Genomic DNA, 25,439 nt, shown 5'->3' on the forward strand with positions numbered 1-25,439 from the left:
AATTCCCAGTCAGACAATGGCACTGTATACCAGTAGTAAAAATTGTGGGTGCACGTAACCCCAATATATTCTTTGAATTACCAGTCAGAAACTGGCACTATATGGCAGTAGCAAGAAATGAGGGTATTTGTATTCCCAATATATTCTTTGAATTCCCAGTCAGACAATGGCACTGTATACCAGTAGTAAAAATTGTGGGTGCACGTAACCCCAATATATTCTTTGAATTACCAGTCAGAAACTGGCACTATATGGCAGTAGCAAGAAATGAGGGTATTTATAACCCCAATATATTCTTTGAATTCCCAGTCAGACAATGGCACTGTATACCAGTAGTAAAAATTGTGGGTGCACGTAACCCCAATATATTCTTTGAATTACCAGTCAGAAACTGGCACTATATGGCAGTAGCAAGAAATGAGGGTATTTGTATTCCCAATATATTCTTTGAATTCCCAGTCAGACAATGGCACTGTATACCAGTAGTAAAAATTGTGGGTGCACGTAACCACAATATATTCTTTGAATTACCAGTCAGAAACTGGCACTATATGGCAGTAGCAAGAAATGAGGGTATTTATAACCCCAATATATTCTTTGAATTCCCAGTCAGACAATGGCACTGTATACCAGTAGTAAAAATTGTGGGTGCACGTAACCCCAATATATTCTTTGAATTACCAGTCAGAAACTGGCACTATATGGCAGTAGCAAGAAATGAGGGTATTTGTATTCCCAATATATTCTTTGAATTCCCAGTCAGACAATGGCACTGTATACCAGTAGTAAAAATTGTGGGTGCACGTAACCCCAATATATTCTTTGAATTCCCAGTCAGACACTGGCACTATATGGCAGTAGCAAGAAATGAGGGTATTTGTATTCCCAATATATTCTTTGAATTCCCAGTCAGACAATGGCACTGTATACCAGTAGTAAAAATTGTGGGTGCACGTAACCCCAATATATTCTTTGAATTACCAGTCAGAAACTGGCACTATATGGCAGTAGCAAGAAATGAGGGTATTTGTATTCCCAATATATTCTTTGAATTCCCAGTCAGACAATGGCACTGTATACCAGTAGTAAAAATTGTGGGTGCACGTAACCCCAATATATTCTTTGAATTCCCAGTCAGACACTGGCACTATATGGCAGTAGCAAGAAATGAGGGTATTTGTATTCCCAATATATTCTTTGAATTCCCAGTCAGACAATGGCACTGTATACCAGTAGTAAAAATTGTGGGTGCACGTAACCCCAATATATTCTTTGAATTACCAGTCAGAAACTGGCACTATATGGCAGTAGCAAGAAATGAGGGTATTTATAACCCCAATATATTCTTTGAATTCCCAGTCAGACAATGGCACTGTATACCAGTAGTAAAAATTGTGGGTGCACGTAACCCCAATATATTCTTTGAATTACCAGTCAGAAACTGGCACTATATGGCAGTAGCAAGAAATGAGGGTATTTATAACCCCAATATATTCTTTGAATTCCCAGTCAGACAATGGCACTGTATACCAGTAGTAAAAATTGTGGGTGTATATAGCCCCAATTCTATTGCTAGGGGACTTGCAGGGTATTTCTGGGGTGAAGGTGGGGGGGCACACCGTTGGAACGGGTATCGGGGTATATATCGGGTATACGGGAATACACTGACAGTGTATTCCATTCAGGATCCTGGGAAAGCTGGGTTGCGGCGATTGAGCCCGTCAGTGCCACGTTACACTGACAAGCTTCTCCCTGGAATTTAGCTCTTACAAGAGCTGTTGTGGTTGTCTTCTCCTTCCTATCCTAGCCTGTCCCTGCCTACCCAGAATCTAAGCCCTAGCTAGCTGGACGGAAACCTCCGTCCTCGGTGAATTGCAAGCTCAGAATGACGCGAACCTGGGCGGCGCTGTTCTTTTAAATTAGAGGTCACATGTTTTCGGCAGCCAATGGGTTTTGCCTACTTTTCTCAACGTCACCGGTGTCGTAGTTCCTGTCCCACCTACCCTGCGCTGTTATTGGAGCAAAAAAGGCGCCAGGGAAGGTGGGAGGGGAATCGAGTAATGGCGCACTTTACCACGCGGTGTTCGATTCAATTCGAACATGCCGAACAGCCTAATATCCGATCGAACATGAGTTCGATAGAACACTGTTCGCTCATCTCTAGATGCAACCACAAACTGAAATCAGAACAGGAGACACAGCAAAAACAAGCAAGGTCAAACCAGGAGTGTGCTAAATATCCAAATCAGAAAACATGTCCAAGCAAGGTAAAATCAAAAAAATCACAGTCAAAGCCAAATCAGCAAACAAGTGGATATCTACTAAACAAGACAAAAAAAAAAATCATTCACCAGGAATATAGCAAACAAACAGATACGTACTGAGGACAAGAACCTGATTAGTAACAGTTAATTAATAGCAGACACATGGGAAGCTCTACACAGACTTTAAAGATCCCTCCTCAGCTGATGATTGGGAAATTAGGCAGCACACTGATTGGCTTAGTGTCTCAGAACTCTGATTAGCTGCAGAGTCAGTGAAAGTTTGGTTTGATATGCCGACAGAGCAACCTTAAAGTGACAGTAGTTAGCATTGCTACAGTGAGGTGAATACATACTGAGAATCCTAACAGGAAGTTTACAGAAGATTCATAAAGCTGTTGGCTTACTAGAGGAAGCATCTGTGGTATATTGTAGACTAGCTATAACCCGCGACTTCGTCGGTGGCCCCCTGATGCTTGCGCAAACCACCTGCAGCGCGGCCCGTGGGCCCCAATGCCCCTCTACTTGTGGCCAGAGCAGGCCTGCCCCCAGTATCTTGTCCCCCCCATCTCTGCCCCATGTATCTTGTCCCCCCATCTTTTCCCCCAGTATCTTGTCCCCCCATCTCTGCCCCCAGTATGTTGTCCCCCCATCTCTGCCCCCAGTATGTTGTCCCCCCATCTCTGCCCCCAGTATCTTCCCCTCCCCATCTCTGCCCCCAGTATCTTCCCCCCCATCTCTGCCCCCAGCTTCATGTCCCCCCCATCTCTGCCCCCAGCTTCATGTCCCCCCCATCTCTGCCCCCAGTATCTTGTCCCCCCATCTCTGCCCCAGTATGTTGTCCCCCCATCTCTGCCCCAGTATCTTCCCCTCCCCATCTCTGCCCCAGTATCTTCCCCCCCATCTCTGCCCCCAGCTTCATGTCCCCCCCATCTCTGCCCCCAGCTTCATGTCCCCCCCATCTCTGCCCCCAGCTTCATGTCCCCCCCATCTCTGCCCCCAGTATCTTGTCCCCCCATCTCTGCCCCAGTATCTTCTCCCCCCATCTCTGCCCCCAGCTTCATGTCCCCCCTTCTCTGCCCCCAGTGTCTTGCCCCCCCAGTCTCATGTTCCCCCATCCCTGCCCCCACCCCCTACATCGTCCCCTGTGTAGTAGCACTCACCTTTGTCTCTCTCCTCTGCTCCTGTGTCTGCTGGCTGCCTGCACACACTTCTCGTGCTGCTCCCTGTGGCGTATATGTAGCAGAGCAGGCCCAGCGTCATAGCAACCTGACGCAGGAGCTCGCTGTGCTTCATACAGGACACAGGCAGCAGCACGGGAAGTGTGTGCAGCGAGCAGACACAGGAGCAGAGGAGAGAGACAAAGGTGAGTGCTACTACACAGGGGACGATGTAGGGGGGGAACTGAAGCTGGGGACCTGGGGACACTGACCTGGGGACACCTCCTCCCCCCCGGAAACACCCCCTCCCCCCGCTGCACTGACCTGTATGTGGAGTGTCGGATGCAGCAGCCTCCTCCTTATCCTCCACGATGTGTGTAGGCAGCCTGGTATAACTGCGGCTCCAGGACCCTGTGGACGGCCGCCATCTTCCTCACTGTGTCCCTGGTGAATCGGCACGCCCACATTCAGATTCCAACCTATGGTGCCACAGTGTTGGCTCCATAGCCCGCCCACACCCTGCCATGCACCAATAGGAGGAGCGCGGACAGAGCAGCGCTGGCAGAATGCCAGCTTCTACAGCAGAGCCCGGAGGGGTGTTTGGAGGGTGACGGTGGCAAGTTGGGGTGAGTGACCCACATTTAAAGTAGCCTATTGCACCTTCCTGGGAAATATGTAGGTGTGTGTGAAATTTCACCCAAATCCATTCAGTCGTTTGGCTGTAATTGAGGAACAAACATCCGAACATCCAAACATCCTAACACACAAACCCACAAACTCAAAAACATTCACCTTTATAATATTAATAGGATATCAAATAAGTAGAGGCCAGTATGCATAGTATGGGCATGTTCTTATCAAGAAGTTGGTCTTTAGGAGAAGTTTAAGAGTATTCATTGCATGTGTGGATATATTTATACACATAAAAACATTATGATCCCTGGGATCTGAGCTCTGGGACCCTAACTAGTTACGAAGGTCCTTTGGCATTTCCAATGCATGGCAACATTCCCTGACAATTGCTTTAAAGGGAAATACAGTACAACATGACACCATTCAAACAAACAGGACATGTGGACACATGCACCATGACAGCTGGGCATAAGCAATTATAAGCAGAAAAAACTAGTCAAGATTCTGCAGCACCCTTTTATTCTAGAAATGGGTAGAATTTCACGGAGTCACACTACCATTGATGTGTAAGTAATATCCTAGCAATATATAATGATTTACACCCCTTTAATTTGCAAATGCAGAGGGAAAAAATACATACATAAATGTATGCGTGAATTTTTAGACGCAAAAACATAAATAAGCGTATTTTAAATCATTTAAAAAGTCATCTAAGTTTCTTCTATTTTAGAGAGGCCAGCAGAGTATATAAAGGGTGAAGATCAAAGAGATGCAATTCATTGGATGTCTTGTCTAGTTCCCAGAGTAATGAAGTCAACCACAAAGCTGGTAATATCTGCACATTATCAAGATAAGAAAATAAAGTCAAAAGTTTATAAACAACTGCTTTCAGCATTAAGCTTCAAATGGAAAATGATATGTAGAAGCCCAATGTTGTATATACTTCAGAAAGGGGTGTACAGGCGGATGTCTTCTGCTTTGAATACTGCTCTATTTTTCATACACAAACTATTGGCTCCACTGGTGAAAAGAGGCAGTAAATTGATGTCGTCTAGCACCAGTGGCACCCATGTCACCCGAAACAAGCTAGCTTTCCTTGACAAATTCATGACACGTTACAATTATGAAATATTTCAGGTGCACAGGCTACTCTTTGGTTAGCAGAGGAATGCTTCCAACTTTATCTCCCCCATTTCTCCTTTTCTTTAATCTTATTTTTTTATTATTATTTTCTTCTTATTCTTATTTCTTTTGGTAAACAATAAAACACATAATTGAGAAACATCAGTATGAGCCATGCAGTACACAAATAGAGGGTGAACTGACCTTAAAGCACACAGTATATATTACAACTATTTTATTTTATTTTAGCATATTCCATGCTGGTAACTTTAACAGTTTAGTAGAAGTGATAAATCTTGCATTTTGTGCTTTAGTGGATATTTCTTGTGATTGGCAAAGGTTGGGTTCACACCAGCACCACGTTTGGGATTTCCAGGCTTAGGGCCCCTTCACATGGCGTAAGCACGTTGCTCATTTAGACACGTATGCACGTGTCCGAGCGCGGCGCTTCAAAACAGAGTACATTGATTTCAATGGGGAGTACGCGTATATCGGCATATACGCGCGCTTCCCATTGAAATCAATGGGCTCTGTTTTGAAGCGCCGCGCTCGGACATGTGTATACAGGTCTAAATGAGCGGCGCGTTTACGCCGTGTGAAGGGGCTCTTAGGCTGCCTTCACACGATGTAATGCTCTGCTCAATTTGTCCATGTTACATGTGTAAAAATACACGTGTAAAATGTAGTTAGCCATTGAGTTCAATGGCTTTTTTTTTAACGTGCGTAGTTTTGCGCAAAAATACGTGCGTTAAATAAAAAAATACGTGCGTTAAATAAAAAGCCATTGAACTCAATGTATTCTTGTATTTTTAATCCTGATCTTGGCTTTTCCTATTGACTATTCTTTTGGACTTCGATTTGGCACTGCATTGCTCGACTGTTACCGAACCTTGGCTAGCTGACCTCTCTTTGTTATTACTTGTCTTGTCTGCATTTTGTGTGTAACATATATAGGAAGGATTGTCTCCAAGTTGCCGCCTATTACATAGGATAGGGCCTGGCAAGAGGAAGGGACACTGGGGGGCTTCAGCTTAGGGCTCACTGTCTCTTGTGCCCCTTCCTCCAGGGTTCTCCAGCAGCTACTGGGGAGTTGTGATCTAAACAATACCCTAACAAGTAGAGTTTAATGTCAACGTTAATCAATGAAATTGGACAGTAGCTGGTACAAGAAGTCGAGTCCTTGCTGGGTTTAGGGATAATGGTGATCAGAGTTGAAAGAGAATGGGGGTGAATGGGGTGTCAGCAACAAGACTATTACATACACGCTGGAGCGTCTGGACCAGGAGGTCCTGAAAACATTTATAAAACCATGGACTAAAACCTTCAGGTCCTGGGGATTTGCCTGAGAGGAACTTGAAAATTACCTCAATTAACTCCTCCACAGAAAGATGTTCACCCAGGAAAGCCTTGTCTGGGTCCGAGGGCTGTTTTCACTATTTTTATCCAATGTTATGTTTTCTGCTGGATATTTTGTAAAAACCTCTTGGTATACATCATATCGTCCTCCATTTAAGTACTAGCTGTTGGTAAATCTAAACTTTAGAATGATTGGTAATGACTAGAGATGAGTGAATATACTCGATCGAATACCTGCGCCGCATAGCTCCCGTTGCAAAAACACTTCTGGGGCTTTGAATTTTTACTGCCCCTCCCACCTTCCCTGGTATTCGATTGAGTATATTCTCTCATCTCTAGTAATGACTACTAAGGATGGTGATTTTAATGTGGTATGCAATCAACTCCCTAAGGCCCCATGTGGTGGCAAAAAATGCAGTGTTTTACAGTCCCTGCATAGTGGATGGGATTCTAGTGTGGAAAAAGGGGTATAGCAGACACGCTGCGTTTTTCAAAACCATTTCAGTTTTGGAAATCAGAACATGTCAATTATACCTACGGAAATGTCAGCGGTTTCCCTATAGGTATAATGGAAGCAGAAAGTCTGCAGAGGAAACCTTTGTCGACTTTCTGTAAAAGTGCTGGCTAAAAAATCTGCCATGCATTGCCGCTGTAGTTTTTCCAGCTGCGCTTTTTTGTTGCATCCCATTAAATAGGGCCTTAACTTTATACAGGCGTTTTTAACACTATAGCATGGAAGGGTATAGCCATTTTACCATCTTCATTGGACAACATCTGTAGTTATTTTACATTTCTAAGGAAGTTTGAGATTTAATTTAGACGGGTGTGAAACTGGCTCCTGACCACCATGAAGCAATAAAATTCACATTTTTTTTATATATATATATATATAAAGCCCAGCTGTTCGGTTCTAACTTGCCTGTCTCTGAGTGTCTAGCCACTTGCTAAAATCCTGAATCAGTTGTTAGCCCAACATTTAATGGTTTTCACCAGCATAATAACCAAAGAAGGCAACTAATAAATTATTCCTCATGAATTATTGCTATGCTTCACAATACTGTACACATTTTGAAAAACTAGAAGAAACATACACATATATATTGCAATGTTAGCTCTATATTTACCAAGAAAGGATGGCTGATTGTAAGCGTCAATATGCACTATAGTATACAGTATATAGTGCTTCAGCATTTGATAGGATCAGGCTGTGCTTAACAAGTATAAAAGCACAAAGCCTGCCTTGCGTGGAAAGACTTAAAAAGTAATTTTTTTGGAATTAATAATGTTTTATTGTGGCAAGAACACAATGACCAATTTCTTGGTTCCTGAATTAGCTGTAATGATTTCCTACGTTCTAAGTTCTAGCAAACATTTTTATTTTCTTTGTGATTGCACACTTTGATCAATGTGAAAATCTCAGCAGATTGAAAAGCCAGTGTAAACTCTTTTAACTATTAACTTGAGACCACCACCACATTTCAATAAACAGCATTTAAGTAACCAGAAAAATTTCATGTCCGTTAAAGCCGCAGTCAAGCATTCATAGGGGTGCACAGTTTAACCTGTTTTACAGCAAGTCCAACATTAATTTGCCTGTTCTTAATAGATGGAAAAGCACTCTGGTGGCCAGGGAGGGGTCATTAATTCAGAGGTAGATGTGTCGCACTTCACAGCTCTCAGGCCACTCGACTGGAAGAAGTAACGCCTCTACAAACCATCAATTATTTACCAACTTTACACGAATGTGTAGACATTTATTAAATAGAGTCTGTGGTTTCTTCCTCACTTCTTTCCATAATTCAAGTGACTAAATGACATGACTTTTATGAAAAACCTTCTAATCTAGATATCTTCTAAAGTCTATGCACCATAAAAACATGTTCTTGTTCTTTCAGTATGAATTGTTTGCTATGGCACATGGAGCATTGAAGAGATAAATGTAGGAGAATTATAACTAAAGTACAAACTGCTTACTTCTGGCTTTTTGGGGTTTATAGCCTTCATTATGTTAAACTGCTTTATGGCTTTCATCTTCTATAAGAAATAAGAACTATATATGATTTTCTAATTATTTCTAGAGCCATAGGAAAAAAATGATTTATATGGCTAGACATTTATCATATATATAAATAATCTACACCAACACATATTCATATAATAAAACACACATGTATACTTTTTAAAAAAATATTTCCTTTTTATGCCATCATAGTTGCTTTAATGCTGGGTGAACAGCTATAAAGTACTGTATATACTCGAGTATAAGCCGACTTTTTCAGCACATTTTTCATGCTGAAAAAGCTCTCCTCGGCTTATACACGATCAAGGTCCACGGATCACAGAAAACTGGAAGGACCTAGAAGAGGGAGGTCCTTTAAAGTTACTGCTCTGTGATTGGCTTGTCATGAGGTCACGTGACTGTGATGTCATCAAAGGTCCTATAGCCACTGGTATGTAACATCTGCAGATAGAGTTGAGTCTAAATCCTAGTAGCTCCGCCCACACCAGAGTCCGATCACATGGTCATGACGTCATCAGAGGTCCTTTAGCACACTAGGATTTAGCATCTACCCTGCAGATGAGTGGCCACGATTCATAGTGTCTTATGGAAGATGTCTGTTGTATGGAGGAGAGGAAGCTACAGTAAAGTGACACACAGGGACCTTCCTTTAGTTACTCTGCCTATTAATGTCAGGCATTTGGGGTTATTAATTTAGTTTCAGTAACTCCATGTGCCTCACATTAATAACAGTAACCCCATCATGTCCCTCATATTAACCCCTGTGTGCCCTATATAAGGGTTATTAATATCTGAGACACATGAGGGTACTAATGAAGGACCTTAATTATGAAGATACCTAATTATTACCTCCATATATCCCACATATCAGTAACTCTTATGTGAGGCACACAGGGGGTTAATATGAGGGACATGATGGGGTTAACTGCTATTACTCTGATCCCCATGGAGTTACTAAGCTGCAATGCACATGACCAGACTTTTTATCTGCAATGGTGGATTCCCCCCCCCCCCTTGGCTTATAGTCGAGTCAATAAGTTTTCACAGTTTTTTGTGGTAAAATTAGGGGTCTCAGCTTATATTCGGGTCGGCTTATACTTGAGAATATACGGTAGTAAAATTGTAGGGCATGTGATGTGCGAACAAAAAGTATTGAAATTGTTTGTAGACGCACAAAGCATGCACAACTGGCAAGAGAGTTAATTGCAAAGGGTCAATATATGCCCTATTTCTATTACCAGCACCATCTGCTTCAATAGGTTTTTATTCTTTCTTATAGGTAGGTGTACTAAGAAAATTCACATATGGATACAATACAGGGTATAAACAAGAAAACATCTGATATAACACATATAGGAGAGTAACTCTCAAAAATGCATGGACTTGTTAAGCCAGATATATAGTCTAGTCTAAAAATATGGAACGCTTCACAAATGTACATGTCATCCTTGCACAGGAGCCATGCCAATCTTCTCTGTATCATTTTAGTATATGTGCTGCCGAAGTGACCACATTTCTAGTACTATCAATGACTTTTCCTTATTGGGAAGCACTGATATAGATTTTACTATTACAACCTAGGAGTTTCATTCATAGGCTTTCAAGAATTGGAATAACATCAATTCTAAACTGGGTTATTCAGCATATGTTTAATATACCTAACTTAACTAACCAGGCCCCATTAAAAAAGAACTATCAATAAATAGAAACTGCGACAAAACCAAATCTCAGCCCATAGAGAGGGCAAAAACTTGGGTCAGGCTGAGATCCAGAGTACTACTATATATATATATATCAGTCCTATGAAAAAGTTTGGGCACCCCTATTAATCTTAATCATTTTTAGTTCTAAATATTTTGGTATTTGCAACAGCCATTTCAGTTTGATATATCTAATAACTGATGGACACAGTAATATTTCAGGATTCAAATGAGGTTTATTGTACTAACAGAAAATGTGCAATATACATTAAACCAAAATTTGACCGGTGCAAAAGTATGGGCACCTCAACAGAAAAGTGACATTAATATTTAGTAGATCCTCCTTTTGCAAAGATAACAGCCTCTAGTCGCTTCCTGTAGCTTTTAATCAGTTCCTGGATCCTGGATAAAGGTATTTTGGACAAACAATTCAAGTTCAGTTAAGTTAGATGGTCGCCGAGCATGGACAGCCCGCTTTAAATCATCCCACAGATGTTCAATGATATTCAGGTCTGGGGACTGGGATGGCCATTCCAGAACATTGTAATTGTTCCTCTGCATGAATGCCTGAGTTGATTTGGAGCAGTGTTTTGGATCATTGTCTTGCTGAAATATCCATCCCCGGCGTAACTTCAACTTCGTCACTGATTCTTGAACATTATTCTCAAGAATCTGCTGATACTGAGTGGAATCCATGCGACCCTCAACTTTAACAAGATTCCTGATGCCGGCATTGGCCACACAGCCCCGAAGCATGATGGAACCTCCACCAAATTTTACAGTGGGTAGCAAGTGTTTTTCTTGGAATGCTGTTTCTTTTTGGACGCCATGCATAACGCCTTTTTTTATAACCAAACAACTCAATCTTTGTTTCCAAAATGAAGTTGGCTACTCCAAATGTGCTTTTGCATACCTCAGGCGACTCGGTTTGTGGTGTGCTTGCAGAAATGGCTTCTTTCTCATCACTCTCCCATACAGCTTCTCCTTGTGCAAAGTGCGCTGTATTGTTACCGATGCACAGTGACACCATCTGCAGAAAGATGATGCTGCAGCTCTTTGGAGATGGTCTGTGGATTGTCCTTGACTGTTCTCACCATTCTTCTTCTCTGCCTTTCTGATATTTTTCTTGGCCTGCCACTTCTGGGCTTAACAAGAACTGTCCCTGTGATCTTCCATCTCCTTACTATGTTCCTCACAGTGGAAACTGACAGGTTAAATCTCTGAGACAACGTTTTGTATCCTTCCCCTGAACGACTATGTTGAACAATCTTTGTTTTCAGATCATTTGAGAGCGGGCTGTCCATGTTCGGCGACCATCAAACTTAACTGAACTTGAATTGTTTTGTAGAAAGAAATGGTCCAAAATCCCTTCATCCAGGATCCAGGAACTGATTAAAAGCTACAGGAAGCGACTAGAGGCTGTTGTCTTTGCAAAAGGAGGATGTACTAAATATTAATGTCACTTTTCTGTTGAGGTGCCCATATTTTTGCACCGGTCAAATTTTGGTTTAATGCATATTGCGCATTTTCTGTTAGTACAATAAACCTCATTTCAATCCTGAAATATTACTGTGTCCATCAGTTATTAGATATATCAAACTGAAATGGCTGTTGCAAACACCAAAATATTTAGAACTAAAAATGATTAAGATTAATAGGGGTGCCCAAACTTTTTCATAGGACTGTATATATCTGCTTTTAATTTAATATGATAAAACCTCTGTGACCTGAAGGACTTGCTGTATTAAGCTACTATTTGCTAGACTGTCAGTTTATTTTATTATTAGCAAGATCGAGAATCCAGTGATGCACTTCCTTGAGGAGCACTACAAAACCAAGCATAACTTTTGGGAAAATCCTGTGCCTGATACATGGAGACTTAACAGGGCTATGTAGTCAATAGGCCAAACCACCGACTCTTATAACTTTACACAGCCTGATGCCAACTCAGACTCTTCATAAATGTCTGACAGACAGAAAAAAAATATACCTACTTTAGCTCAAGAAAAAAAAAGCTAGGTATTGTATTTCTACAAACGTAAATATACACTAAGCTCTACAATTCTATAATATAACATGTACAAGTTAATCATGTGTGTCCACAGGAGACATTGATGCAAGATCTGCTTAAAATTGCAAGGTGGACTTATATTTCTGCTGGTTTTAGTATAAGGGCAGAAGCAAGTATATCAATAAGCAGAATAACATCTATAGGTAGGACACTGTCACCATGTGGCCAAACCAGTGACTGAGGGCAATGTGTTTCATGCCTGTAGTTGCTTATAACACAACTGCTGAATCTGCGCTGTATTCAAGGGAAGGACAGATATTCACAAAACATTCTTGGATAAGAATTAGCCTATTCAGGAAAATACTAAAAAATAAAAAATATTTTTGACCACGAAAGAAATATTAGATTTTTTTCTAGATTAGGGTTAGTAATCTGCTTGTCTTTATCTAATTTACTCTTTGTCATGGGTAAGAAAACTTGCATACAAGGCATTACAAATCTTTCCCAATGTACATAAAATATGTCATCCCAAAATAAACAAGCACCTGCTACAAGTAAGGATCTATGATATTCCTTTTGGGTTTTTAATTGAGTTTTTATAAGAAAAACAAACAAACATACAATACAAAATGACAAACAACATAATAGCACAAACATGCAAAACATAAACTGGAAACATCTTCATATACAGTATAAACTATGCTGCCAAAACATTTCTAACTTAATACACTTAATTCATGTATGGTCACAGTGCATGTGAACTATAACAGAAGACTAGACTTTATAAGTCTAGCATGCACTCAAACTAGCATCTAGGCATATTTCAGAACCTAGACTTCAGTACCCACACACTTCATACAGACTGACTACACCACAGCACTGCGAACAGAAGGTCACCAGAAAGTCACCTTAGCAACTCAACACCCAGCATAGAGGCACATATGTAGCTAAGTCTTAATACCTGCTCTTGGTCTATGGCATGGGTCAGCAACTTTCGTAACTCCAGCTGCTGTGAAACTACAACCCCCAGCATGCTCCATTCACTCCATAGAAGATCCAAGAACAGCAGAGCAAGTATGCATTCTGGGGCTTGTAGTTTTACAACAGCTGGAGTGCCGAAGGTTGCCTACACCTGGTCTATGGCAAGTTGGTCAGAGATTGAAAAGTGGTATGCTACCAAATGGACCCTTTCGCAAACCAGCCTCATACTACAGTACAATTCAGATTGACAGACTAACATCAGAGGTGTCACCTTTTTTGACAAGTATCTAGGAGCTTCCCCAAAAGTAGGCCCTAGGTGTTGAAAAGGCTTTTCATAAATATTTCTATTAGAATAATCTATTGTATCTGAACGGTGTAACAATCTGCAAGCAGCACTTTTCTCTCTGCATTTTTTGTGCGAAAACCGAGCAGAAACCACATGGACCCCATTATAATCTAAGGGGTCTACATATTTCCTAAGGCTTTTTTATGTGGATTTCCTAAGGCTTTTTTCTCCTGAGCGGAAATCCATGCGCAGATGTGAATGGGGTCTAAGCATCTTAGAACAGGTTTCAGTTTAATATTCACACCGTTCCTGTTCATTGGGACCCTGGCAGTTTGCCTATAGCCCCGTCACTGATGTTTTTAGTGGGAGGTTTGCCAGATGCCATTGACATGAACTGAGCTGCTACATATGTGTCACCCCCTTTCCCTTTAGTCTCTTGCTGGGCATATCCCCAGTATTAGTCTTTACCTGCATATGTGTGAGTCTCTGGGCCAAAAGTGGACTGCATGCAATGCTCAAGAGTTAATAAACAGATATTAGCATACATATACAAAATATAGAGTGTGTTCACATGAACTGGACATGACCTACTAATAATACAAGCAAATGTAGCTGCACATGCTCAGTCAGGTTCTCAGTGGTGTATCTATTTGCAGTTGCACAAAAATTCAGACCTTTTGGTTAAGTTATCTAAAACTAAAAATTGTTAAAAGTGGCAAAAGCTCTTAAACTGCAAAGTCCACTATTACATTTATATAATAATTTAATATAAAATTAGAGTGTACCTCTTGTTTGATAGAACATACTGTATGTTAACATCCGGGAATTCTAGCTATGTGCAGAAATGACCCATAGACAAGCGCTTGTGGCATAATAATTTTTTTGAAGATGAAAACCTACAGTACACACTACTGCTAAAACAAAGATTTGTATGGGTTTGACAGCTACATAGATTGATTTCTTTAAGAGTTTTTTTTCCTTAATCTTTCTTCCAGTTTTCCTCACTTGCATCTTCTCTAGTATATCAGTTCTGTTGCTGTAAATGTAATGCACAGACACCATGATGCTTATCAGTTGTGTGTATACTAACTCCTCCGTTCAAACATATGACAAATCTGTGGCTGTTCCTTGTGTACCTCGCACCACCCATATCGAGTCCCTTCCAGATCACAGCTTTCTGCCGCACTACGCCTTGCCAACATCATAAATGCTGCCATTAAAATATTTGTTTTAATTCTGACCTCAGAGTCACAGCTAATAAACAAGAAAGGCAACGGGAAAATTGAAAAACAAACTAGATGCAGCTGTTACGGTGGATGTTTCACAATTGTTCTTGAAGTATCATTTAAAGCAAGATTTTATTACCCTTTTTATCTCATAAAAAATAAACATACCACACTATGAGAAGGGGTTGAGTATAGTTTATTTATTATGTTTGCTAATATTTTTTCCTACAGTAATAAAATCGTTCTAGAACCTTTACATATCTAAAATGTACTATTACAGCAAAAAAACTGAAATTCCAATTGTTAAACAGCTTAGTTTAGAGTGCTACTGCTCTATGTGGTTTCCTTGAGTCCCATAGAGGAAGTAGCATTTTTAGCCCAGCACATTTAGCTTTGCAGGTAGGCTCACACTACCAATACTAATGTCCGTTGCTCTCATCTATCATAGGGTTAGTGTAATGTCCATTAATTGTAGAATACAGACGGAGCACTTTCTGTCTGGTGTCCGTCTACATCCACTCTCTTGTTAAAAAACATCATGGAACTTTCTTGCTCCTCTGCAGATTTATATTCTGGACATAGGCAATCAGATACTTTTTTCCTCTATAATATGGTATGCAAAGAAACATGTAATTATTTCTTCTCACTGGGTGAAGTTAAAAAATAAAATCTGTACAAAATCGGAGACATATGGAGGTTCTACTTATTAAACAGCCTACATTTTTCCTTTTAATGATATATGACAAGCAATGGCCAATAAAGTCAACTCCAGAAAAAAAACAAACTGGAGACAAGAGGACACTCTCTTAAATATTACTTACATGGCCTTACCTTATTATAACAAGAACTGTGATATTGCATTTCAACAATTTCATAATTTGCACTAGTGTTTATCAATGGATAGGTTACTCAAGGGTGGATTTCAAGGGTAACTACTGGTGGTCTGCTTTGAAAAGAAAGGCATCATAGACCCATTCATTGACATGAAGCATAGCCATGTACTAGGATTGGGTCTGGCAGTCAAACTACTACTAAACAGGAAGTGATGGAATATTCAAGAAAATAAACGCCATCTATAACGGAAAACGTTTTAATGATTATACAAAGGCTTATTCAAATAAAAAGCAAGTAAAGCACAATTTTGGGGAAAATATGCTTTTCATATTAGTTGATGTGGTCAGTTTATACTTTGGTGTGGAGAGTATTCCATACTAGACACTTAAAAGTGAAACACATATAGCATGCTATGCAAGTTCCATGATGGCATTTATGGTTGAAAATGTGCTAATACTGGATGTTTAGCAAGCAGCAGCAAGATACTGTCAAGTTCCAATGTGGCAACAAAGTGTAGTGTTGATGTTCACCATTCACGGAAGGATTTTTGTGCAGTGCACACAAGAAATTATGAAAGCACATATTTATCAGTAAGTATATTTCAGCTAAAAAAGTGATATTTGTCAGGTTAATCTAATCATATAATAAATTTAAAAAAATTGCCTTTATGGAAGCCTTCAATATTTCTATTAATAGTTTAACCATCATACCAAAACTTATAAAGAGCACAAGTCTGAACAGACTGGTTTTGATAGTATTTTGGTCTTTGGTGGATAGACTTCTGGCACATTTATCATTTAGGAGTATGTGATATACCAAATCCAGATATAATCTAGGGTTCTCTATATGACCTTAACACAGTAGTCAACGACCACATAGAGAAGTGTATTATTCTTTATGTGTATTTAGAAACAAAAAACAAAAAAACACCTTTGTAGTCACAGACATAATTTTAAACTCAATCTAAAAACCAAGACAGGATATGTCGAGAAAAAAAAAATTGTGTTAATAATAAAGCTGATATTTTTTTTTTGTACTCTGATCACCTAAACTGGCAGATAAAAATATTTTTCTAATGACCTGTTGAAACTATTTTTTGTTGATCAACCAATGGGTACAAAGGCATTGCCAAAATGAAGGTGAAAACTGAAAGGCCTCGTAATCACTGTGGTTTACAAACAGATTCTCAAAAATTGATCATGTATCGATCATATACTGTTGATGGCTACACAGTTTTACCAGTATGGCCTTTAAAAGAAGGCGGCAAACGGACACAAAATTCTTAACAATTGGTTTGAAAGAAACACAGTAGTTTGCATGGTTAGTTTGACCTTCCTGTATCTGAATTCTAACTACTGGGCAGCAAAAATAGTAAGTTATATGTAAGCAATGAAGGATGCTATTGAAGGATTCAACCAGAGATCTCAACATGAACTTAGATGATCTCAGATGAACTAATACAAAAAGTATATTGGAAAATTGTAGAATTTTGTGTCCCTTGCTCTTACTATTTGAATTGATGATTCATCTGTTACTTTATAATGTCTGTTTTTTTTTTTATTTTACAGAGATTTATAGGCTGCTCTTCTGAAAATAGAGCATATGGTAGGTCATAAAATATGTGAAATGGACTGTGTACTATGAAGACCCCAGAGTCTCACACCCCAGGCAGTGTGTAAGGTTACTTACAAAGTACTAAAGGTTTTTGTTCTTTTTGGAGCCATTATCAGCACTATTAATGGCATACTGATACGTTCAGCCAAAAATGTTTGATTAGAGAGGGTAAAATTGCTGGGTTAAAGACAGGATGCAATTCCCAACCACCATTTTCGATGTATTCAGATGTCTCCATACCTTTCAACTACCCTGTGCAAACATCCAGGTTAAACGTGCTCTACAGACATTGGGAAGACTGTAAAAAGGGAACTCATGGGATGCAGGAGATGTGCTGTCCATAAAGGCAAATAACATGTAGAGGACAGTCTGCTATGAAGACTATTTTTCCATTAAGATGGTCTGCTATGATCACCATTTCCATTCTGGACCTACCTTTACTAGCTCAAACTGATATCCACCAATTTCAATAAATGCAATTCAATTCAAGAATGGCAAGTGTTACCCAATATTAAGGGATCTATAATATGGGGTTGTGCATGTGCAATGGAAGCCTTAATCCGAGACAAATGTGTCCATACCAGAAAACACCTTCAAAATTACTCGTATGAAACTTCCTTCTTGACTAGAACACAGACATAAGGGATTATCTGAAATATCAGTGTCACAAAAATAAAGGTTAATGAAGAGTGATGAATATCTTAAGTGCCATTTGTGATTTCATCTCAGACTATCCATCTCGTCATAATCATAAAAGTTTAGGGAAAAAGGTTTTAAAAGTAATACATCAGAGGCACCGCTATTACAAACAATAGATCTCATTAGAGTAATGCACTAATTTACAGGCTTGGGGAAGTCAATAAAAACAGTGGAGAGCTACATTACTAGGTTGTAACATAAGAATACTACATAAAGGTCTGCCTGAACAAGTCCCCCTGTTCTCTTGACATTTACAAGGTGGTCTTCTGCCAGCACTCAGTGCCTACACTTTTATAGCTGACCTGTGGCGACAATCTGCTGTTCAAAGCAGCTATCGTCGTGGGGGTCAAATATTGCAACACAACCAAATAAGACATCTCAATGTTGGCTTTGATGTTCCTATTTTGCCAGTGTTAAGAGGTAGCAGAAAAATTATACTAACTACACATATGCCCCAACATTTTCATCAAGAGGTGTATATATCATAAAAACATATAACGCTACAAATTCTCTTCATGAGTATTTCAATTCTGAACATACATTCGCATCCATGCTATTGTCTCTAATCTTCTGGTCTGTCGCAAGAACATATTATAAGAGAGCCAGAAAAACTACAATTACATACAGGTATGATGCAGCTAAAAAGATCCCAGACACAGAAAACAGCAATCATTGCGCACAGTCCTTAAAGCTCCTTGCTGCCTTTGAGTAATATCCCATCTGTAATCAAACAAGCTGCTAGAAGTAGGTACAAGCTCATTGAAGACTTTTCTTACATTGTATACTGTGAAATATGCAGACTGTTCAGTCCATTACACAGTGAAAGAATCTGAAGATGTGCTGTGAGGAAAAACAGCCCCTTCCTTCTAGATTCACTGTGTGAAGACAGAAAAGTCCTTCTTAGGCTAAGGCTCCACGTAGCGTCCCACAACAGAAAAAGTGCTGCGGGAAAAACTGTGGTGGCAATGTGTCGTGGCTCTTTCTGCAGCACTTTTCACATTAAGTTCTCAAAGATTTCCCCTGCGGACCTTCTGCTTCAATTATACCTATAGGGAAACCGCTGGTGCTTCTATAGGTATAATTGGTAGGCTGAGATTTCCAAAGCCACAATGGTTTTAGAAAACACAGCATGTCTGCTGCACGTATTTTATCGCAACGTTGAGTGAACTGTGTGATCCACTAAAATACTCACTTAAAGTTTAACTTACACTTTTTTTTTACTCTTGTGTCTGGGCTGTTTGGTGACCATTTTTGTAGTATATTTTATTATCCTCTCTAGATTCCTTTTTAAGATAAAACAGGCAGTAACATTCTGCTTAGCAACCCCCTAACTGAGCTGTTGTTAGGACAAGTCTGTATAAATATATAATGTAAATATGCAGAGGTGAAGCATTTACCAAGGGAGATGATCACTTCAAATGGCTGTATCTTTTTGTACCACCTTGAAAAATGGTTCTGTATCATAAGAAAGATGACATTCTTAGCTTCCATATGATGCCAAGTTTTAAGAATATGAGACATCAGTAGTTAAAAATATGATACCAGAACCATTTTTCTAGGTGGTATATATACCCCTTTGGTAAATGCTTTAACTGTATATACTACTTTAAGTACATGGGTATGGACAGTCTCCTGGCATTGCTTAGTTACAGCATTGCGAAAGGTAACATTACAGCCTGTTTTCTATTAAAAGGAACTTTGCAAAAATGTTCACCACATACACCCCCACACATTAGCGGGGGAAAAAATTAAATGAAATGAGAGTTACACTAGGATCACACCTTCTTTCAAGTTTCCATTACTCTGGGACCTGAAAAACGTAAACCCAATCCACTTAAAAAGCGGTTATCTGCCGGCTCCATAGACTACAATGGGCTCTGCCCAGTTTCCACCCAAAAATTTTTTTCAATGGGATTTGGGGATGGAAACCCTGAACGGAATCCAGGTGTAGGTGTGAACTTAGCCTTACACTTTAAATACTGCTCTGATAAAGCCATGTAAGGCTGGTGGCACCATGTAATGTCAACGCCGCGATTTTGCGGCAGCATTTTACAGTACCTGTAAAGCAGATGGGATTCTGAGTAATTCCATCCACACATTTAAGAAAAATAGCAGTGGACATGCTGTGATTTCAAAAAATGAATACGTTTTTGTAAATCGCAGCATGTCAATTATAACAGAACAGAAAACACCAGCCTTTCTGTAGCTATAATTGATGCAGAAAGTCAGCATACTTTCTGTGTAAAGCGCTTTGAGGAAAAACGTGATGTGTTTCCGCTGTGGTTTTTCCCGCAGTGCTTTTAGGCTGCAGCTCACTACATGGGGCCTTAGCCTACAATTTCAGAACAGGAGTGTAGCTACAGGGGGTGTAGAGACAGCAGTGCCACAAAGGTCCCTCTGCTACATAAAATATACCACTATTCTAAATGGAAAATGATAGGTGTGGGGCCCATTATAGATTTTAGATTGGGCTTCAGAGGCTTCGTGTTGTGCCTCTAGTTCAGAGATTCATGTTTTGGTTACAAATGTCCAAATGTAGAGGCCCAAATGAATCCTAGTTTAACAGCCCCCTTCTTCCCAACTCCACTCTTGCCCTTTGATACCCTCTCACCACTGACTAGTAAAATTGTATACCTGGCAGTTTCAGACATCACAATGTGTTTTTAGTAATATATCTGGAGAGAAACTTACATATAGCTATGTAGTCCAACAAAAGAAATGAGATAAAGTAGAAACGTCTTCATAAAATAAATACTAACCCGCCACCAACAGCTTTCATTTTTAGCAGAAGAAAATGAGGATGAAAATAAATAAAGAGAATCCAAAATGGCAGGCAGACTAATGCTCATAAGATTCCATAAGGCTATATGATATAACAAACCACATAAGGGTAATGAGTGCTGATGCCAGCCTTCCATGACACCAGGGCACTGCTGGGTTACCAAAAAAGACATCATTATCCATAAATAAGGTGGTAACATTTCCAAAATGTTGTTGAATGTTGTAACTTTATTTTATAAAGGAAAATATATTGCAATTAATTTAGAAATGATATTGCATAATATGGCCATACTTTGAAAGCACTTTGGCAGAAGTTTAAACAAGTTCTGTTACAGTAACTTCCACTTGTAAACTGTGTTCAGAAAGTACTTAACAAATGCTGCCCTCTGGAGACTAACTTCTAAACTTGCTGCAACATCACACACATAGTACATTAAGAAGAAATAAAACCAACTGCATTATGAGTAAAATAAAAAAAAATTCAAACAGTCTTAAATGATTAGTATAGCAATGTATTAAAATGGCTGAAAGGAAGCTGTCCAGTAAGGGAACAGATGACAAATGTATTTCACTGGCATGTTATACAGAATAGCAAAACGTAAAGTGAAATCTTTAAAGGGTAGTATTCACAGAGACAACTGCTTTCAGGATGAAATCAGTATGTCAATGATCAGTGTCAAGCTTTTGTAATCTCTGGAGGACAACTGATATTAGAGGGGAAGCTGCCACCAGGTACACATTTTCCTGGCAGCAACAACTGCATAGTCACATTCACACAACTAGATTTTGTTTCAGTACTGGTAAACCAAAAACAGGAATGGAACAAAAACAAAGTACATCTGTAATGGAAATACACCTCATGTTTAAGGGCTCGTTCACATCTGCGCCCGATCTCCGTTCTGCAGGTTTCCATTTCCTGCACAAAACAGAGGCAGGAGACAGAAACCTGCAGGACGCTTTCATACCCATTCATTTGAATGGGTTTGAAAGATGTCGGGCCGTGAGCGTTTTATGCTCTTTGCCGCAAAACCGTTTTTTTTAAACCGGACACAGAGTCGGACATGCAGTACTCTGTGTCCAATTTAAAAAACCGGTTTCGCGCGGAGAGCACAAAACGCTCACTGCCGCTCACGGTCGGACCCGCTCTGACAGCTTTCCGTCTTCTGCACGCAAAGAATTGGAGTTGGTGGATGTTGTGATAGTTCCTTATTAAGATCATGGACTAATTTAAAGGGGCTATTTCAGTCTATAATTTAAAAAAAACCAAACAACTGTTAAAAATATATACATTTCTAGAACATGCTTAAGACTACAATGAAACAGAGTACAATGTAAACAGTGAATAGGTCAGAGAAATCCCAGCCCCTTTAAAAAGCTGTTCAATGGGGTCCCAAGGGATGGACCCCCATTGATCTTTTATTTGATGTCTTATTCTGAGGACAGGTCATCAATAAAAAAGACTCCCCATTTAAGGTATTAACCTTTGCAGGGCTCCTGTTTTTGTGGACTCTGATTTTGAACTTGACCAATGTTTCAACTGCAACCTTGATATCAACCTTGCTTCTGAATATGGCTTCAGCTTTGTCCTTTGAATTTGTTGCCTGGTACCTCTTATTCTACTTCACACTCTGAATCTTGACTCCGTTCCTGATTATAGTTTATCCTCTGGTGAGCTGAATGCTGAATACTCTATTGGTGACATCTTTTGGCCCTGTTCCCAAACTATGCTACTGCCACTAACTGATGACTGTTATGGAGACCACATCAATCCTACATCCATATCACATTGAAAACAATGGAAGGGAGATTCTGGAAGAAATGTCAGAATCCAACCCCAAATCCACAGCAAATTCCTATGTGACTGTATCCTCAACGTCCTCAGTCTATTCAGCACAAACCAAACTTATTCAAATCTCCATAGAAAGCATAAAAATATCCTAAAAATATACTTTTTGGTATTTCACTGATAGAAACCAAGAGATAACTTTATTTTTGCCGAGCAAATATACTGTATTCTTCATACATAACCCACAATGAACAGGTGACTAGAGTTTCACTTAATTCTTAAACATATACAGATTAGAGATGAGCGAACAGTGTTCTATCGAACACATGTTCGATCGGATATCAGGGTGTTCGCCATGTTCGAATCGAATCGAACACCACGTGGTAAAGTGCGCCAAAATTCGATTCCCCTCCCACCTTCCCTGGCGCCTTTTTTGCACCAATAACAGCGCAGGGGAGGTGGGACAGGAACTACGACACTGGGGGCATTGAAAAAAATTGGAAAAAGTCATTGGCTGCCGAAATCAGGTGACCTCCATTTTAGACGAATAGTGGATTTCAAATCCGGGTCATATGAGAATGTGAACTTTGTGACTATGAGACAGGGATAGCTGTACAGGCAGGGATAGCTAGGGATAACCTTTATTTAGGGGGGAATGTTATTAAAAATAACTTTTTGGGGCTCTATCGGGTGTGTAATTGTGATTTTTGTGAGATAAACTTTTTCCCATAGGGATGCATTGGCCAGCGCTGATTGGCCGAATTCCGTACTCTGGCCAATCAGTGCTGGCCAATGCATTCTATTAGCTTGATGAAGCAGAGTGTGCACAAGGGTTCAAGCGCACCCTCGGCTCTGATGTAGCAGAGCCGAGGCTGCACAAGGGTTCAAGCGCACCCTCGGCTCTGATGTAGGAGAGCCGAGGGTGCACTTGAACCCTTGTGCACCCTCAGCTCTGCTACATCAGAGCCGAGGGTGCGCTTGAACCCTTGTGCACACTCTGCTTCATCAAGCTAATAGAATGCATTGGCCAGCGCTGATTGGCCAATGTATTCTATTAGCCTGATGAAGTAGAGCTGAATGTGTGTGCTAAGCACACACATTCAGCTCTACTTCATCGGGCTAATAGAATGCATTGGCCAGCGCTGATTGGCCAGAGTACGGAACTCGACCAATCAGCGCTGGCTCTGCTGGAGGAGGCGGAGTCTAAGATCGCTCCACACCAGTCTCCATTCAGGTCCGACCTTAGACTCCGCCTCCTCCGGCAGAGCCAGCGCTGATTGGCCGAAGGCTGGCCAATGCATTCCTATGCGAATGCAGAGACTTAGCAGTGCTGAGTCAGTTTTGCTCAACTACACATCTGATGCACACTCGGCACTGCTACATCAGATGTAGCAATCTGATGTAGCAGAGCCGAGGGTGCACTAGAACCCCTGTGCAAACTCAGTTCACGCTAATAGAATGCATTGGCCAGCGCTGATTGGCCAATGCATTCTATTAGCCCGATGAAGTAGAGCTGAATGTGTGTGCTAAGCACACACATTCAGCACTGCTTCATCAAGCCAATACAATGCATTAGCCAGTGCTGATTGGCCAGAGTACGGAATTCGGCCAATCAGCGCTGGCTCTGCTGGAGGAGGCGGAGTCTAAGGTCGCTCCACACCAGTCTCCATTCAGGTCCGACCTTAGACTCCGCCTCCTCCGGCAGAGCCAGCGCTGATTGGCCGAAGGCTGGCCAATGCATTCCTATGCGAATGCATACTTAGCAGTGCTGAGTCAGTTTTGCTCAACTACACATCTGATGCACACTCGGCACTGCTACATCAGATGTAGCAATCTGATGTAGCAGAGCCGAGGGTGCACTAGAACCCCTGTGCAAACTCAGTTCACGCTAATAGAATGCATTGGCCAGCGCTGATTGGCCAATGCATTCTATTAGCCCGATGAAGTAGAGCTGAATGTGTGTGCTAAGCACACACATTCAGCACTGCTTCATCAAGCCAATACAATGCATTAGCCAGTGCTGATTGGCCAGAGTACGGAATTCGGCCAATCAGCGCTGGCTCTGCTGGAGGAGGCGGAGTCTAAGGTCGGACCTGAATGGAGACTGGTGTGGAGCGATCTTAGACTCCGCCTCCTCCAGCAGAGCCAGCGCTGATTGGTCGAGTTCCGTACTCTGGCCAATCAGCGCTGGCCAATGCATTCTATTAGCCCGATGAAGTAGAGCTGAATGTGTGTGCTTAGCACACACATTCAGCTCTACTTCATCAGGCTAATAGAATACATTGGCCAATCAGCGCTGGCCAATGCATTCTATTAGCTTGATGAAGCAGAGTGTGCACAAGGGTTCAAGCGCACCCTCGGCTCTGATGTAGCAGAGCTGAGGGTGCACAAGGGTTCAAGTGCACCCTCGGCTCTCCTACATCAGAGCCGAGGGTGCGCTTGAACCCTTGTGCACACTCTGCTTCATCAAGCTAATAGAATGCATTGGCCAGCACTGATTGGCCAGAGTACGGAATTCGGCCAATCAGCGCTGGCCAATGCATTCTATTAGCCCGATGAAGTAGAGCTGAATGTGTGTGCTAAGCACACACATTCAGCACTGCTTCATCACGCCAATACAATGCATTAGCCAGTGCTGATTGGCCAGAGTACGGAATTCGGCCAATCAGCGCTGGCTCTGCTGGAGGAGGCGGAGTCTAAGATCGCTCCACACCAGTCTCCATTCAGGTCCGACCTTAGACTCCGCCTCCTCCAGCAGAGCCAGCGCTGATTGGTCGAGTTCCGTACTCTGGCCAATCAGCGCTGGCCAATGCATTCTATTAGCCCGATGAAGTAGAGCTGAATGTGTGTGCTTAGCACACACATTCAGCTCTACTTCATCGGGCTAATAGAATGCATTGGCCAGCGCTGATTGGCCGAATTCCGTACTCTGGCCAATCAGCACTGGCTAATGCATTGTATTGGCTTGA

General features: G+C 40.9%; 1 protein-coding gene and 1 pseudogene across 5 annotated transcripts in view; both read right to left on the reverse strand.

Annotated features, from left to right (window-relative positions):
- BCAS3 (BCAS3 microtubule associated cell migration factor) overlaps positions 1-25,439 on the reverse strand; it is an 849,167-nt gene that overhangs the window by 569,525 nt on the left and 254,203 nt on the right. The gene's annotated exons all lie outside the window — the stretch shown is intronic.
- Positions 9,964-10,064, reverse strand: LOC142196360 (U6 spliceosomal RNA; annotated as a pseudogene).

The sequence above is a fragment of the Leptodactylus fuscus genome, chromosome 2 (assembly GCF_031893055.1).
Source record: "Leptodactylus fuscus isolate aLepFus1 chromosome 2, aLepFus1.hap2, whole genome shotgun sequence".
NCBI classification, from domain to species: domain Eukaryota; kingdom Metazoa; phylum Chordata; class Amphibia; order Anura; family Leptodactylidae; genus Leptodactylus; species Leptodactylus fuscus.